The sequence below is a fragment of the Macrobrachium nipponense genome, chromosome 25, assembly GCF_015104395.2.
Source record: "Macrobrachium nipponense isolate FS-2020 chromosome 25, ASM1510439v2, whole genome shotgun sequence".
NCBI lineage: Eukaryota > Metazoa > Arthropoda > Malacostraca > Decapoda > Palaemonidae > Macrobrachium > Macrobrachium nipponense.
This window is the reverse complement of record NC_087214.1, coordinates 60,963,983-60,978,257: the sequence shown is the minus strand read 5'-3', so window position 1 is coordinate 60,978,257 and position 14,275 is coordinate 60,963,983. Positions and strand designations below refer to the sequence as shown.

Genomic DNA, 14,275 nt, shown 5'->3' with positions numbered 1-14,275 from the left:
CTATCATATATCGCATTATTTATATATGATAATGATAACCTTTTTCCTTTCTGATGGTTGCATACTAAACTTCAGGCAATGAAAAAAAAAGGAGCCAAAAATGAACTCTTAATCTTGAAAACTAAGCGCGCTGTGATTTTTTGAAAAAAATATTTTTTCCGCTTCCACACTCACTCTGAAACGTCTCCGGCACACAGGAGACATTTTTTTTTTACCGCTTCGGCGTTTAAGGGTTAATGAGAGAATGCCTTGATGAAGTCATTGGGCATCCGCACGGCATATCATTCCCGTGCTGAAGCGTGGTGACGGGCAAGAGGGCTCTCGAACTGGGGAATTTTTGTTTTTCCTCAGTTTGACTCTAAATTTCTCTCATCCTATTTCTATTACTTATAATTGTTTCATTCTTCTTCATATTTATCAACTTTCTCCAACCTTGCTGTCAAAACTCTTACCATTTCACTGTCCAGATGTTTTTTGGGGGGGACATCATATCCAGGATTGGAAATTTTTTCAAAATCAATTGTGGGAGCTGTGGTGGTCTTGCCAACTACCTGATAATGTTTGGACACCTTGGAATGTCAGTATTTCCATACTGGCATGCGGGACTATTCTCGTACCAAAACTTGGCCTTCGGATTCCAGGGGTTGGCTGGTTTCATAGAGATAGGACTCTCGGCATTCTTTCCGGTTTGCCTGCCACTATGATTAAAGTGGGGATGATTGGTATTCCGTAATGCTCTCAGTCCCATCAAGCAGGTTTGGCATACACTTGAGCCACTCTAATCATAGTGGTACCATCCCTTTGTGGTAGGGTAGGGAGTGGACATTTGGGAAGCAGCTCTCGCAGGTGTCATTGGTGGAGAAATTAATTTCATGAAAGGATAATGGGTTCCCTTTTGGGATGTCAGACAGTCTTAATTTTTTTTCTTTCCCCCAACTAATTTAATGACTGAAATTAATGTTTCTTATACCCCTGGATCGAATGGCGAACCTCAGACACTGTTGACGACCTCCGCTAATTTAATTAGGGAAAACTCTGTTGATGACCTCGGAACTAGGAAGGACCATTCTATTGATATTCCAAAATTGAGTAATCTGGGTAATGCAAGGAAACTTCGAATCCTTCATGTTACCCAAATTCCAATTGAGACAAATTATGATAATATATATAAAGAATTTAAGTGTTATGGATCTATAACAGAAATAAGAATGAAACTGGAAGATACAAAATGGGATTCATGGATATCTTACAATAGTCATGACGAAGCATTTAATGCAATATGTAATATTAATAATATAAAAATTAATAACTTGAATATAATGGCTGCTCTTTGCGACAAGGTACCAAAGGATTTGGATGTTTATAGACCTGCGGAATGGTTTGAAAAAAAAAAGATGCTGATTTAGTTATGCCTTCCCAGAGGAAGCCAAAACCACCTATGTGGCTTGTAGCTGAATCTCAGGGGGTTACAGGGAACTATTTCCAAAAATATGCAAATTAATTCAGAAAAAAGTAGGAACTATTGCACCGGGAGATATATCTCGTTTTGGAAAAAATAGTTACCTTATCCATGCCAAATCCTGCACACAGTCTGTAATACTATCCAACCAAAATAAAACAAATGATGATGATATTAAGTTAGATGTCAAACCCCACCTAAATTTTATCTACGGAAGGGGAGTAGTTTTTTTAACAAATAAGATCTGTATGAATTTACAGAGGAGGAGATACTGGCCATGTGTCCACTAAATGTATGGAAAGTACACAAAGTCCCCGGTACATCAATGATTATCCTTACTTTCCAGGATGCTGATGTACCTTCCCGCATTATTATTGAAAATGAAGTTATTAAAGTTCGACCATTCAAGCAGAAGCCACTGCAATGTTTTAATTGTTTTAAATTTGGACACCCGTCAAAAGTTTGCAAAAACAAAAAAATGTGTGGTATTTGCTCTAAATCTTACCATGGAGAATGTGCACTTGATGCCAGGTGTTTAAATTGCAGCTCAAATCATAAATCCACTGACCGGAGCTGTGAGCTGTATAAGTCGGAAGAAGCTGCCCTTAACAAATCCAATTTAGAAACATATAAGTGTGGGATATGCCAAAAGACTATTAGATAAATCAAGTAGTTATGCAAAGGCACTAAAATCAAACCCACCTAGCACTGCCAATAGTTCTATAAAAAGAAATATACCATCTAATGATAAAATGCTGCATGATGAGGTAGGCATATTGCCTTCTGAGGCTTTGCCACAATGTATTAACAGTGGGGCATTGCCCATCCCCGTACAACCTTCGTCCCCCATTACTATTAGTAAGTACAAACCTCTCTCAGGTCCTTGTCCGTTGCCCTGATTTGATGGAGGTTCCACTTAAAACCAACTTGCCTGGTGCACCTGTTGTGGGGAAGGTGCAAAAACCTAGAAGCCCACCACCTATTAATCGAAAAAGAGAGAGACCTCCATCTCTCTCACCCCCTTCCATCAGAAACATTAAAGCTATGACGTCAAATAAATTTGATGTTTTATCTGTTGATGTTTCTGATCAACTGGAAGATAACTTGAATAAATCAGAAACTCAAGTTGAGGTCCACCATCCGCCTCAACAAATAGATCAAAAGGACACAAAGAAAAAAACAAACGTAAAACCCAATATATCAAGACCATCTCTAAAGAAACCTACAGGAAATAATGTTAGATTAAAAGTTGCCAGTGGGAAGACCTCATCCAAGATGTCTTCCAGAAGTGATCCATAGTTTTCTCCTTCATTTTGCAATGGAATTGTCAGGGTTTAAGGGCCAAATATGAAGAACTTAAGCCACTAATTCATGAGCATTCCCCCATAATTGTATGTCTACAGGAGAGCAAGCTTGATGCTAATACTCCTTGTCCTCGAGAGTATATTAGCTATAGAACACCATATAATCAACAAGCAGGGAGCCATGGTGGAAGTCTCATTTACGTTCGTCGAGATATTCCCCAAATATCTTTGTCTATTCGTACACCTCTGCAGGCAGTTGTTGTACAGATTGATATAGGAAGAAAATATACAATATACTCTCTGTACCTACCTCCAAATGATAATATTTTGTATGATAATTTAGTAGAGGTGATTCAACAACTCCCCCAACCTTTTCTCTTATTGGGAGATTTGATTGGTAGACATCCTTTATGGGGCGATGTTTTAGCAAACACAAGGGGCAATATTATATCATCAATTGTGGAAAATGAGGATGCCGGACTCCTTAATATAGGAGAGCCCACACACTTTCAAGTCCAGACAGGTACCTTGTCATGCATTGACCTATCAATCGCAAGCTCTAATTGCCTTCTCGATTTCGATTGGAGGACATTAGATGATTGGCATACTAGTGATCATGCACCAATCATTATCAACACTAACAATGGTCCACCTTTACAGAGATCGCCACGATGGAATCTTGACAAGGCAGACTGGGGTAGTATTTCGTGAGCTGAAGCGAAATTGTGGGGGGGGGGGGGGGGGGGGGCCAATGCGCAACAGTTTGAAAAATTTGCTGATTGCCATAGACATGCTGAATGGAACCCTTCATACAGCAGGAGTCAATTCAATTCCCAAAACAACAGGGTTATTCAAATGACGAACAGTCCCCTGGTGGTCTTCAGAACTAACTGCCCTGCACAGAGCCACAAGAAGGTCTTTAACCCGATTGCGCAGACGCCGTACTGAGGTGAATTTAATTACATACAAGAAATGTAGAGCACAGTTCCGTTGTGCCATGAAAGAAGCTAGGCGTCAGTCTTGGGTGTCTTTTGTTTCCTCCTTTAACAGTAGAACACCACCATCTTCTGTGTGGAGGAAGGTGAAAAAGATAGCAGGCAAATTCACCCCCAACCCACCACCAGTGTTGAAGGTGAATGATCAGTATGTGACTGGAGCAACTGACGTTAGCAATGCCCTGGCGGATCATTTCTCAAATGTATCACGCAAGTGTGAAGCAGCTCCTGGTCACCAGTTTAGGAGCAATGAAGAAAAGAAAATTTTAAATTTTGCAACAGGAAGGGAAGAGTCATACAACTCTCCTTTTACTGAAAGAGAATTTGACTCCGCACTTGCTACGTGTAATGATACAGCCCCTGGACCCGATGGAATTCCATATGCAATGATTAAACATGTACCTGTTAATACCAAGTTGTTTATTTTAAGCATTATTAACAGAATATGGCATGATCATAGTTATCCAAGTGTTTGGGAACTAGCCATTTAAAATTTAGCCTTTTTAAAACCTGGTAAGGATAAGTTTTTAGCTGCAAACTATCGACCAATTGCATTGACATCTTGTTTATGTAAGATCATGGAGAAGATGGTCAATGTAAGACTGGTATGGTACCTGGAAAAGAAGGGTATTTTATCACCTATCCAGTGTGGATTTAGAAAAATGCATTCAACGACTGATGTGTTGATGCGACTGGAATCCTCTATTGGTGAAGACCCTTTGCTTCCAAACAGCACCATGTAACAGTCTTTTTTGATCTTGAGAAGGCATATGATACTGCATGGAGATATGTATACTTAAAACCATTCATGAATTGGGGTTACGAGGAGAGTTACCATTGTTTCATTCAATCATTTGTTTCACATAGATTTTTTCAAGTGAGAGTAGGGGAAACTCTATCAGAGAGGAGATGTCAGGAAGAAGGAGTTCCCCAGGGTAGTGTGCTAAGTGTAACACTATTTGCACTAGCCCATTAATGGGATATCCTCCTGTCATTCCCCAAGATATTCTCTCAACATTATTTGTAGATGATCTCTCCATATCATTTGCTGGATCTAGAATGTCGATGGTTGAGAGAAACTACAACTCTCAATTGACAAAATTATTCAGTGGGCTGATATGAATGGATTTAAGTTTTCGACAAGCAAAACTGTTGTTGTCCATTTCTGTCGTATTCAGGGAGTACATCCTGACCCGGATATATACATCAAAGGCCAACGGATCCCATGTGTAAATGAAGCTAGATTTTTAGGTTTGATATTTGATTGCAGGTTGACATGGGTTCCTCACTTAAAGGCGTTAAAAGTTAAGTGTCTTGAGGCTCTGAATCTTTTAAAAGTATTATCACATACATCATGGGGGGCAGACCGCAAAACTATTTTAAAATTATACAAGGCCTTAATTTTTTCAAAAATTAGTTATGGGTGTGAAATATACTCCTCAGCCACCCCAAGCCGATTGAAGGTATTAGATGCTATACACCATGCTGGTATTAGATTGTCTACAGGAACATTTAGAACTTCGCCTATTCCAAGTCTCCTTGTTGACGCTGGAGAATTAACTTTAGACCTTTACCGAAAGTCTTCTATTATTCGGTATTGGTTTAGGTTGCAAAGACTTCCCAATTCTTTAGCCTGTCAGACTGCAAACTTTGTAAGGCATTGTATATATTTTGAGTTACACCTAAAGTCTCCTCAACCTTATGGTTTTCGGGTAAAACAATTAATAAACGGTCTTGATATAGCCAGAAATAGAGTTCTTCCATTTAGGATATCACCAACCCCTCCCTGGAAATTACCAGATATATCTTTTTGTAAATATTTTATTGGTATAAAAAAGAACATGACTGAATTAGAAGCCAGGTCTCTCTTTTCATGAACATGTCGAAGAACACAAGGAATCGACTTTTATATATACAGATGGCTCCAAATCTGATGCTGGTGTTGGATTTGGAGTATATAGTGGTTCTTTTAATTGTAGAGGTGCACTTCCTCTAGTATCTTCCATATTTACTGCAGAACTATATGGCATATTAACCGCTATTGAGAAAATAGCATTAAAAGATGAGGGCAATTTTACCATTTTTAGTGATGCAAGAAGTGTCCTTCAAGCTTTAGAAGTTTTTAATTCTAGTAACCCTTTGGTTTTAAAGATTTTAGAGTGGCTTTTTATTATTGGTCTGAAAGGCATAACAGTTCGATTTTGTTGGGTTCCGGCACACGTAGGTGTGTGGGGAAATGAGGAGGCAGATTCACTGGCAAAGAATGCTGCAGCTGAGTTGCTACCAAGAAGGTATCCCATTCCATGTAATGATTTTGTACCTACAATTAAGAATTTTAGTTATAATAATTGGCAAAAGCATTGGGAAAGCTTAGCTGATAATAAGATGAGAGAAATAACAAATATTATATCCCCTTGGAAATATAACGTGATGCCCCGAAAGTGGGAGAGTACTCTTTGTCGTCTCCGAATTGGTCACACTCGGATGATACATGAGTTTTTGCTAGCTGGCCAACACCAACCATATTGTGACGACGGTTTGATACCCTTGACCGTGAAGCATTTGTTGACTGAATGCCCCACTTATAGCACGGAAAGAAATAGATACTGTTTGAGGCTCGAGGTGAGGATGGCAGGTTCATCTTGCCAAGATTCTTGGACATGATGTGTCATACAATGCAAGTGGCATTTTTAGATTTATTTCAGAAGCAGGTCTTCTGAAAGCTATTTAACTTTTACAATGATATATTTGCTTTTATGGTTTTAATTGAATATACTTTTATTCTTTATTTATAATAAACGATATCGGCGTCAATGACCTTCGATGTCAGGATGCCAGAGAACTTCCAATCATTCATTCATTCCCCGGTTCCCAGGGGTGACTTGACGGTCCCACCAGACCGATCACATGCCGAGGCCAGGAAGAGGTCCCCCCGGTCACCAGGCCCAGCCTCGGCTGGATCAGGTACTGTGACGTGTCAAGAGGTCGTGGCTCTCTCTCACCGCGTCAGTGGACACTACCGGTCACCTGACTGTTGCTCCCACCAGGACCGGATGGCTCACACAACTGGTAGCAGTTCGCCTGACGCAGGGGACCGTCGCTAACCGTTCTCGGTCCAGCGGTTCTCCTCACGGAGTCTGCTGGACTAGACCTGCAGCTCGGCCGCCACCTCGGGTTGGCGATCGCCTGCAATCCTCCCAGCCCACCGGCTCTGCTGGTAGGCAGGGTGGGAGCGTCAAGTCTTCCTCACCTGTCCCTTCAACCTCCTCGGGCTACACCGGGAGGAGCGAGCCGACCAGGGGTGGCTGTGAGGAGCGCGCTCCACACGGTACCGCCACGAGAGCCTACGAGCCTGGCTTGGTCCATGGACCGAGCAGGTCGTACGCGCAAGTGGTAGAGGAGACCACGAGGGGTCTGGCGAGGTTCTTGCTTCTGGAGGAAGAGGGTCTCAGGAGGTGATTGGCCTGGATGGATCTGACGGTCCATCGCCGCAGTACGCTATCACTCCCGAGATTCAGAGGTCCTTCGCGCCGGTCATTGTGCTGATTCGTCAGCACAGTGACCACTGGGAAGGATCAGTGGTTGCTCCCTCTGAACCACCATTGAGGTTGGAGTCGTTCTGGGGTCCTAAGAAGGAACCCAGGACGACGGTGGGTTTGCCCCGATCCTCCTTGGCCGACAGTGTGCTGGGCCAAGTTGACACACTCATCTCCGGACAGGAGGGCTCACTTAGGTCCAGCAGGTCGGACAAGGTACTTCCCCATACTCTGCCTCATCAGCGGCGATTCTACGTGCCATCTGTAGACCCGTTGCCAACCAAGCAGGTTAACCCGGAGATAGCTAGGCTAACTCCGGGGGTGCCTCTCCATCACCTGCTGGCTGAGAACCTCTGGTTTGCACAGTAAGAGGCATCGGCCCTGGAAGCGACTGCCATGGCAGCCCTCCAAGCAGTCTCCTGGCTGAACCTGTGGTCCCTCACAGTGTCCAGAGTCGCAGCCTCCTCAGGACCCGTCGCCCCCAACCTGGTCCTGAGACGTCGAGATGCAGTCCTGGCTCGGGTGACCAGGGCAGCCGGTTGGGAAGTGACGTTGGGTCTACGAAACTGATCATTGCTGGGTTCCTCCTCTCTCTCTTCCCCAGAGAGATGGTGGATGCTGCAGTGGAACAGCGGCACATTGATAACAGTGACCGCCTAGTACACCAGGCAGTCTCGAAGGCATCTGGACAGCCTCGAGCAACTGCTGCCAAGCCTCGGAGCTCAGCTAGCGCTTCCTCTGCCAACAAGACATCAGCTTCGTCGAGGTCAAGAGGAAAGACCCAGCCTTCGACTTCTGCTTCGAGGAGTGAGCGTCAGCCCTCCTCCCAGGCCTCCCACTCCCATGGGGGTCCCGCCAAGCTGAAGTCGAAGGAGGGGAAACGCTGGCGCTGTGGGTTACCTGGCAAGCCATTGGGCAAGTTGGCAGCACTGCGGAGCCGACACTTGGGTAGTGGATGTCCTTCGGGAGGGATATCTGCTACCCTTCGAGTCGTGGCCAGCCCTCACTTCGCACCTGGTCCACATTCAGACATAACGTTCCCGGTTCTGCCAGGGAGGTAGCACTTCAGGAAGAAGTCAAGACCATGCTGAGCAAGCGAGCTGTGGAGATCGTACGAGATCATTCGCCAGGCTTCTACAGCTGACTCTTCCTAGTGGAGAAGTCATCAGGGTGCTGGCAACCAGTGATAGATCTCTCTCCCTTGAACATATTCGTTCACCAGACTCTGTTCATGATGGAAACAGCACGCTCAGTGCTTAATTTTATCAGGGAGAACGACTTCATGCTTTCAGTGTACCTGAAGGATGCATACTATTTCCAAATACCCATCCATCAGTCCTCCAGAAAGTACCTCCGCTTTATCCTCGACAGGACGGTGTACCAATTCAGGGTACTTTGTTTCGGTCTCTCAACCGCCCCACAGGTGTTCACGCGAGTGTTCATTTTGGTGTCACTTTGGGCCCATTTGATCGGGATACGTCTCTTGAGGTATCTCGACGATTGGCTGGTCCTGACGAGCTCCTGCTCGCAGTTGCTGCAGGACAGCGATCAACTCCTGGACTTATGCCGCAATCTGGGGAGAAGTCAGATCTCAACCCCAAGCAGAGGATAAAGTACCTGGGGATGCTGATCGACACGGTAGCAGCACGAGTCTTCCCCGCAGGCTCGTGGATCAGCAGGTTCAGGGAGGCAGCCAGACGGTTCCTGTCTCAACGGGAACAGTCAGCTCAGCAGTGGCAAGTCGTGATTGGTTACCTGTCGTCACTGGAGAAGTTAAGTCTCTAATGGAGACTAAAGGAGTGTTGGTCACAGGTACAGGATCCACAATCCTTCCTGGTTCACCTCACGGAGGAAGTAAGGGAGGACCTGGCCTGATGGCCAGACGACAGGAACCTCGTAATAGGAGTGTTTCTGCGCACTCCCCCTCTGGAGATGTTACTGTTCTCAGACGCATCGACCGAGGGTTGGGGCGCACACCTGGAAGAGTTACTGGTTGCAGGCGTGTGGAACCATCATGATAAGCACCTTCACATCAATGTCCTGGAACTCGAGGCTGCATTCCTCACACTTCAAGAGTTCTGGGAACGAGTGATGGGACTCTCAGTAGTGCTGATGAACGAAAACACCACGCTAGTGGCAAACATCAACAAACAGGGGGGCCGCAGCTCCACTCGGTGGCGCTGTCAGCCAGATACATTCCAGGCAAGAGGAACGTAGTGGCAGACAAGCTCAGCCGCCGGAATCAGGTGAGTGGGACCGAATGGTCTTTTCCCCCAGACGTGGCGGAAAGGCTCTTTGACCTTGGGGGGCCGACCAGTTGTGGATCTGTTCGCCACCCGGCGCAACAGTAAACTCGAGGTTTTCTTCTCAGTCGTGCCGGACCCATGGGCAGCTGCAGAGGACGCGTTCCAGCACCCTTGGGACAACCTCCTAGTTTACGCCTTTACCCCGTTCTGCCTGATTTGCAAGGTGATCAGCAGAGTGCTGGTCACCAGCAATCTTCGGATGATTCTGGTGGCACCCAAATGGCCTCAGGCTTTTTGGTATCTGGACCTGCTGGCTCTTCTCTCCGAGGCACTGCGAGAGATTCCCCTTTGGCACAAGCTCCTGTTCTAACCACACGTGGAGCTGTACCACCGAGTAGTTCAGTCCCTGTGTCCCTCACGGCTGGCGGTTATCCACCATCTCTTGCGAGCGAGAGGCTTTTCTCGCCCAGCAGCAACAGAGATGCAGGGTACCTCAGACAGTCCTCTGCAGCAGTGTACCAGGGGAAGTGGTCCGTCTTCTGTGGTTGGTGTCGTGGACGGGGTCTCTCTCCACTCAGAGCCACTCTTCAGCAGGTAGCGGATTTCCTCGTCTTCCTTCGTCGAGAGAAGCTCCTCTCCGTCTCCGCAGTTAAGGGCTACAGAGCCACCCTGGCCCTAGTCCTTAAACTGCGAGGAGTCGACCTTTCCACTTCCATGGAAATTTCACTCCTAATGAAGAGCTTCGAGAGGTCTTGCCCACCCAGGGAACTCAGGCCCCCGGGGTGGGATGTGACTCTCATACTTAGAAGCCTGACTCGCAGACCCTTCGAGCCGCTTCAAGAGTCATCAGACAGGGATCTGACCCTCAAGGCCGTCTTTCTGCTGGCCCTGGCATCGGCGAAGAGAGTGGGAGAACTTCATGGTCCTTCCTTTGATGTTAAGCACTCGAAGGGATGGGGATCAGTGACGCCTGATTTCGTCCCGGACTTCGTAGCGAAGACTCAGAACCCTCCGGTCCCTGACGCCAGGTTCGAGTCCTTCATGACCCCCTCCCTGAAAGACTTCACCAACAATGATGCGGATGAGATGCTGCTTTGCCCTGTAAGGGTGCTACGGCGCTACCTGAAGAGAACTCGTCACCACAGGCCTGAGTGTCGACGCCTCTTTGTTAGCACCGGGGTTACCAAGAAAGAAGTGTCCAAGAACACTATTTCTTTCTGGCTTCGTGAGGTAATCCGGAAGGCGTACGCTTCAGACAGGAGTGCCGACACCAGTACCCTTCATCCGAGAGCCCACGAAGTCAGAGGTATTGGTCCAACCCTTGCATTCTGCAAGAACTTGTCCATGGCACAGGTACTGAAGTCAGGGGTTTGGGCCAACCAGACCACCTTCACCTCCTCCTACTTTCGGGATATTGCCCTCAGTTCCTTGGACACATTTTCCTTGGGACCCGTGTTGGCTGCTCAACAAGTTGTGTAGCTTACCCAGCTCCTTTACCGGACAAGATAGCATCTCATCCTTGTGAGACTGCATGAATGGTAGAGTGAATGAGTGTGACTGGCTTCTTCTCCTCCTCTTTTTCTTCCTTCTCCCTGCGGGCAGAGGGTGGCGGTCATCACCACGCTGGACAGGATGTTGATGCAGATAAGCTACGTATCCGAGCTTCATTCTATCACTTTCATTAGGGATAGAAGTGTTTATCCACCACTTCCCTTGCAAGGGGGGAAGTGGAGGCCAACGAGAGACAAACCCAAGACTTTATATTGGCTCTTGCGTAGGAACTAGTTCTTGCTTGCTATTCATAAGAGGCAGGCTTGCCTCCCTCTTATGAATTTGGTCCAAATAGAAATAAGGGCAGTACTATTATGATTTTGAAACACTCGTATATATTACATATTGTTGGCCTAATCATTAATTATGTTCTATTATGAGATGTTTGTGGGGTATATTACAAGTGTAATTCCTTGATTAACTAGTACACCATCCCTGTAGGGGGTTAGTGCCATCAGTACTCTTCAATTGGTATGGTCTGGACTTTACTCAAGATTCTTTTCAGCGTCCTTTTGACGTGTATTTGCATCCCTTTTCTTTCTTTTGACTGTACCTTCATTTGTAGTCTCTCATCCTTCTTCCCTTCCACCCTCTCCTAACATTTGTTTCGTATTGCAAACACAAGGATTTCCTCCTGTTAACCTTCAAAACCTTTTACTCCCCATTTTCTTTCAGTGTTGAATGCCAGGTCCCAGTGCTTGGTCTATGGTCTAAATTTTGTATTCATAAATGAACACAAGCCAGGTAAATACGGGCCACCCACTGAATAGGAATTATAAGTTTTCATTGTAACTGATTGTTTGCTAGTGAAATGTAATGTGCAATTTGTTGTATTTTGTAGAATTTGTTCAACAGGCATTTTTAAGTTTGATTTTTAAGAGTTTGGTCAATCAACAGTGTATTATTGCTATACACTTCCTGAACACCTGAATTAGCCCTGGTCAATGATCAGCCCAAACTATATCCCCACATATTTACCCACTAAGTGGTAAAATCTAGTCAGATGAGTTATCTGTGTTACTGTTGGCAATGCTGCTGCAAATATCGGCCATCAGAGGCCTGTTTCCTCAATTGTTTCTTGTTCGCCATGCTGTGCGGATTAGTCCCACATCAGATGAACTTTTGGTCATCTAGCCCGACCCCGTTTAAAGAGTTTTCGTAATTTGTACAACAGATTATGACCTTGGACTGATATTAATGTTTTTCTCCCGATTTGACTTTGGATAGGTACTTTGAACTTGCTATGGATAAGTTAGAAAATGAACGTCTTCGCCGTCTGCAAACACCTCTGCTTGTGCTTCATCTACAGTTTGACGATCAAGCCTTCTACTACTGGACATGTTGGTGCTCATCGGTTCTGCACGCCCTGCAAGCGTAGGATGAGTACCCTCACACATGATTGACGTTCTCTTTGTTATTTCGTGTAGGAAGGTTCAGTGTAATACCAGTCAGAGATGGTTTGTTTTGGCCAGGAGACAAGGAAGCATTAGAGTAGATATCCAAGAAATTAGTGGACAGGTTACCATCTAGTATGTTTAGCCTATTTCTAGCCTGACAAATAATTTAACTAAAAATAGAGATAGTGGTAGTAGTAGTATTGTTGATTCTAATTGTTCTTTGTTGATACACGATATACAAACCCTTGGTCCTTTACATTCGGCGTAGCTGGAATTACGGCTGTTAAATTCTTGAACAAGGTGGTTAGGCAGTAACTACCGTGTGGCAGGCGGGTAGGCTCGCTTGCCCGGATGTAAACACTCCACTTTGCTTTCGGCTGTCTAACGATGAAGACGTGTTTGTGAGCTCTTGCTGACTGGTCGTTGATCATTTTCTGGTTTATTTTTGTTTTTTAAATATGCCATATTTGTCGTCTTGAGGGAAGGCGTGTTTTCAACTATGTTGACATTTAACATTGCTAATAATGGTAACTTGTGCCATATAAATCAGAAATCATAGGGAATGTGTACAATTCATAGCTTACCAAGAAATTCCCTCCAGTGATGGAATTCATTTGTATGACATCTTCATCCATTTAGCAGCCAAATTGGCGTTGGTAATTACATTATGCTTATGTCAATTACAGTTACAAATATAATTACCAGTCATATTATCAAATTACAGTGACAACTGAAATTAATATTAGGGTAAAGAGTTACATTTAAATAACCTTAAAATATGTAATTGATTACTTTTCAGTTAAATTACAATTACACAAGCTTGTCTTTAACACACAGCAAGGTTGTAAGGGGGCGTGGCCTAGGCAGGCAATGATGCCGACTAGTCAGTTTCCTTCACTCCATATTCAACCACTTCACTTGGTCTCGGCTAATGTTTTTGTTCCTAGTTAGCATAAATGAATATCTGGATACTTAATGTATATGGAACGAAGTTATATTGTTCGTCTTACGACGTAATTTAAGTCCAAAATTTGACTAATACGTCTCATTGGAAGCTAGTTTTTCCCCTCCGGTTAGATTGCATAAAATTAGCGATTCCGTTCGTTTTCACTCTTTTTCATATATACTACGAGCCTCAAATTATTAATCTTTTGTTGGTGTGAAAACCACAGTAAATGTGCACTTTCATGCTATTAGTTTTCTTTTACCATGGCTGCGTTTGAATTCATACAAAAGTTTGGGAGTTTTATCCATGTTGCTGATGCACGTAATATTGCCTTATCAGCTTCAGCTACATTTATAACATGAATACAGTAATTACTGTCGCACGCAGATGAATACAATAAATGGATGTTGCTATCGCATTCTATCATATTAGCAACACAGTACTTCTCGTTCGGTTGTTCATAGCTGTACGCAGTTATACGAGTATCATTAAGATAATACTTTTTAACTCAGAAGAGGGTGCAAAGTTATGAAAGTGGAGATGTTAGACAATTGTAATTTGGCCTCTCTCTCTCTTTTACTTTCCTAATTTCATGTTATTTTTATTCATCTTACTTTCTACCCTCTCCTAACACTTGATTCATTGTGCAACAGAGAGGCTTTTCCTCCTGTTACACCTTTCAAATCTTTTACTGTCAATTTCCTTTTCAGCGCTGAATGACCTCATAGGTCCCAATACTTGGCCTTTGGCCTAAATTCTATATTAAACCCAACTACCTCACTGCCTGACTGCATGCTGCTGCCAACGTCAGCTGCGCGAGTGATGTAGAAAAACTTATTTT

The 14,275-nt window shown here is 44.5% G+C and overlaps 1 long non-coding RNA gene across 2 annotated transcripts in view; it reads left to right on the top strand.

Annotated features, from left to right (window-relative positions):
* LOC135199209 (uncharacterized) overlaps positions 1 to 14,275 on the top strand; it is a 44,183-nt gene that overhangs the window by 24,666 nt on the left and 5,242 nt on the right. Inside the window, exon 3 of one of the 2 annotated variants that reach the window (XR_010310974.1) lies at positions 12,319 to 13,483. The exons of the other annotated variant lie outside the window; for it this stretch is intronic. This is a non-coding gene — a long non-coding RNA (uncharacterized LOC135199209). Of the gene's footprint in view, positions 1 to 12,318; positions 13,484 to 14,275 lie in introns of those variants that run through there. 2 annotated transcript variants of the gene reach the window in all.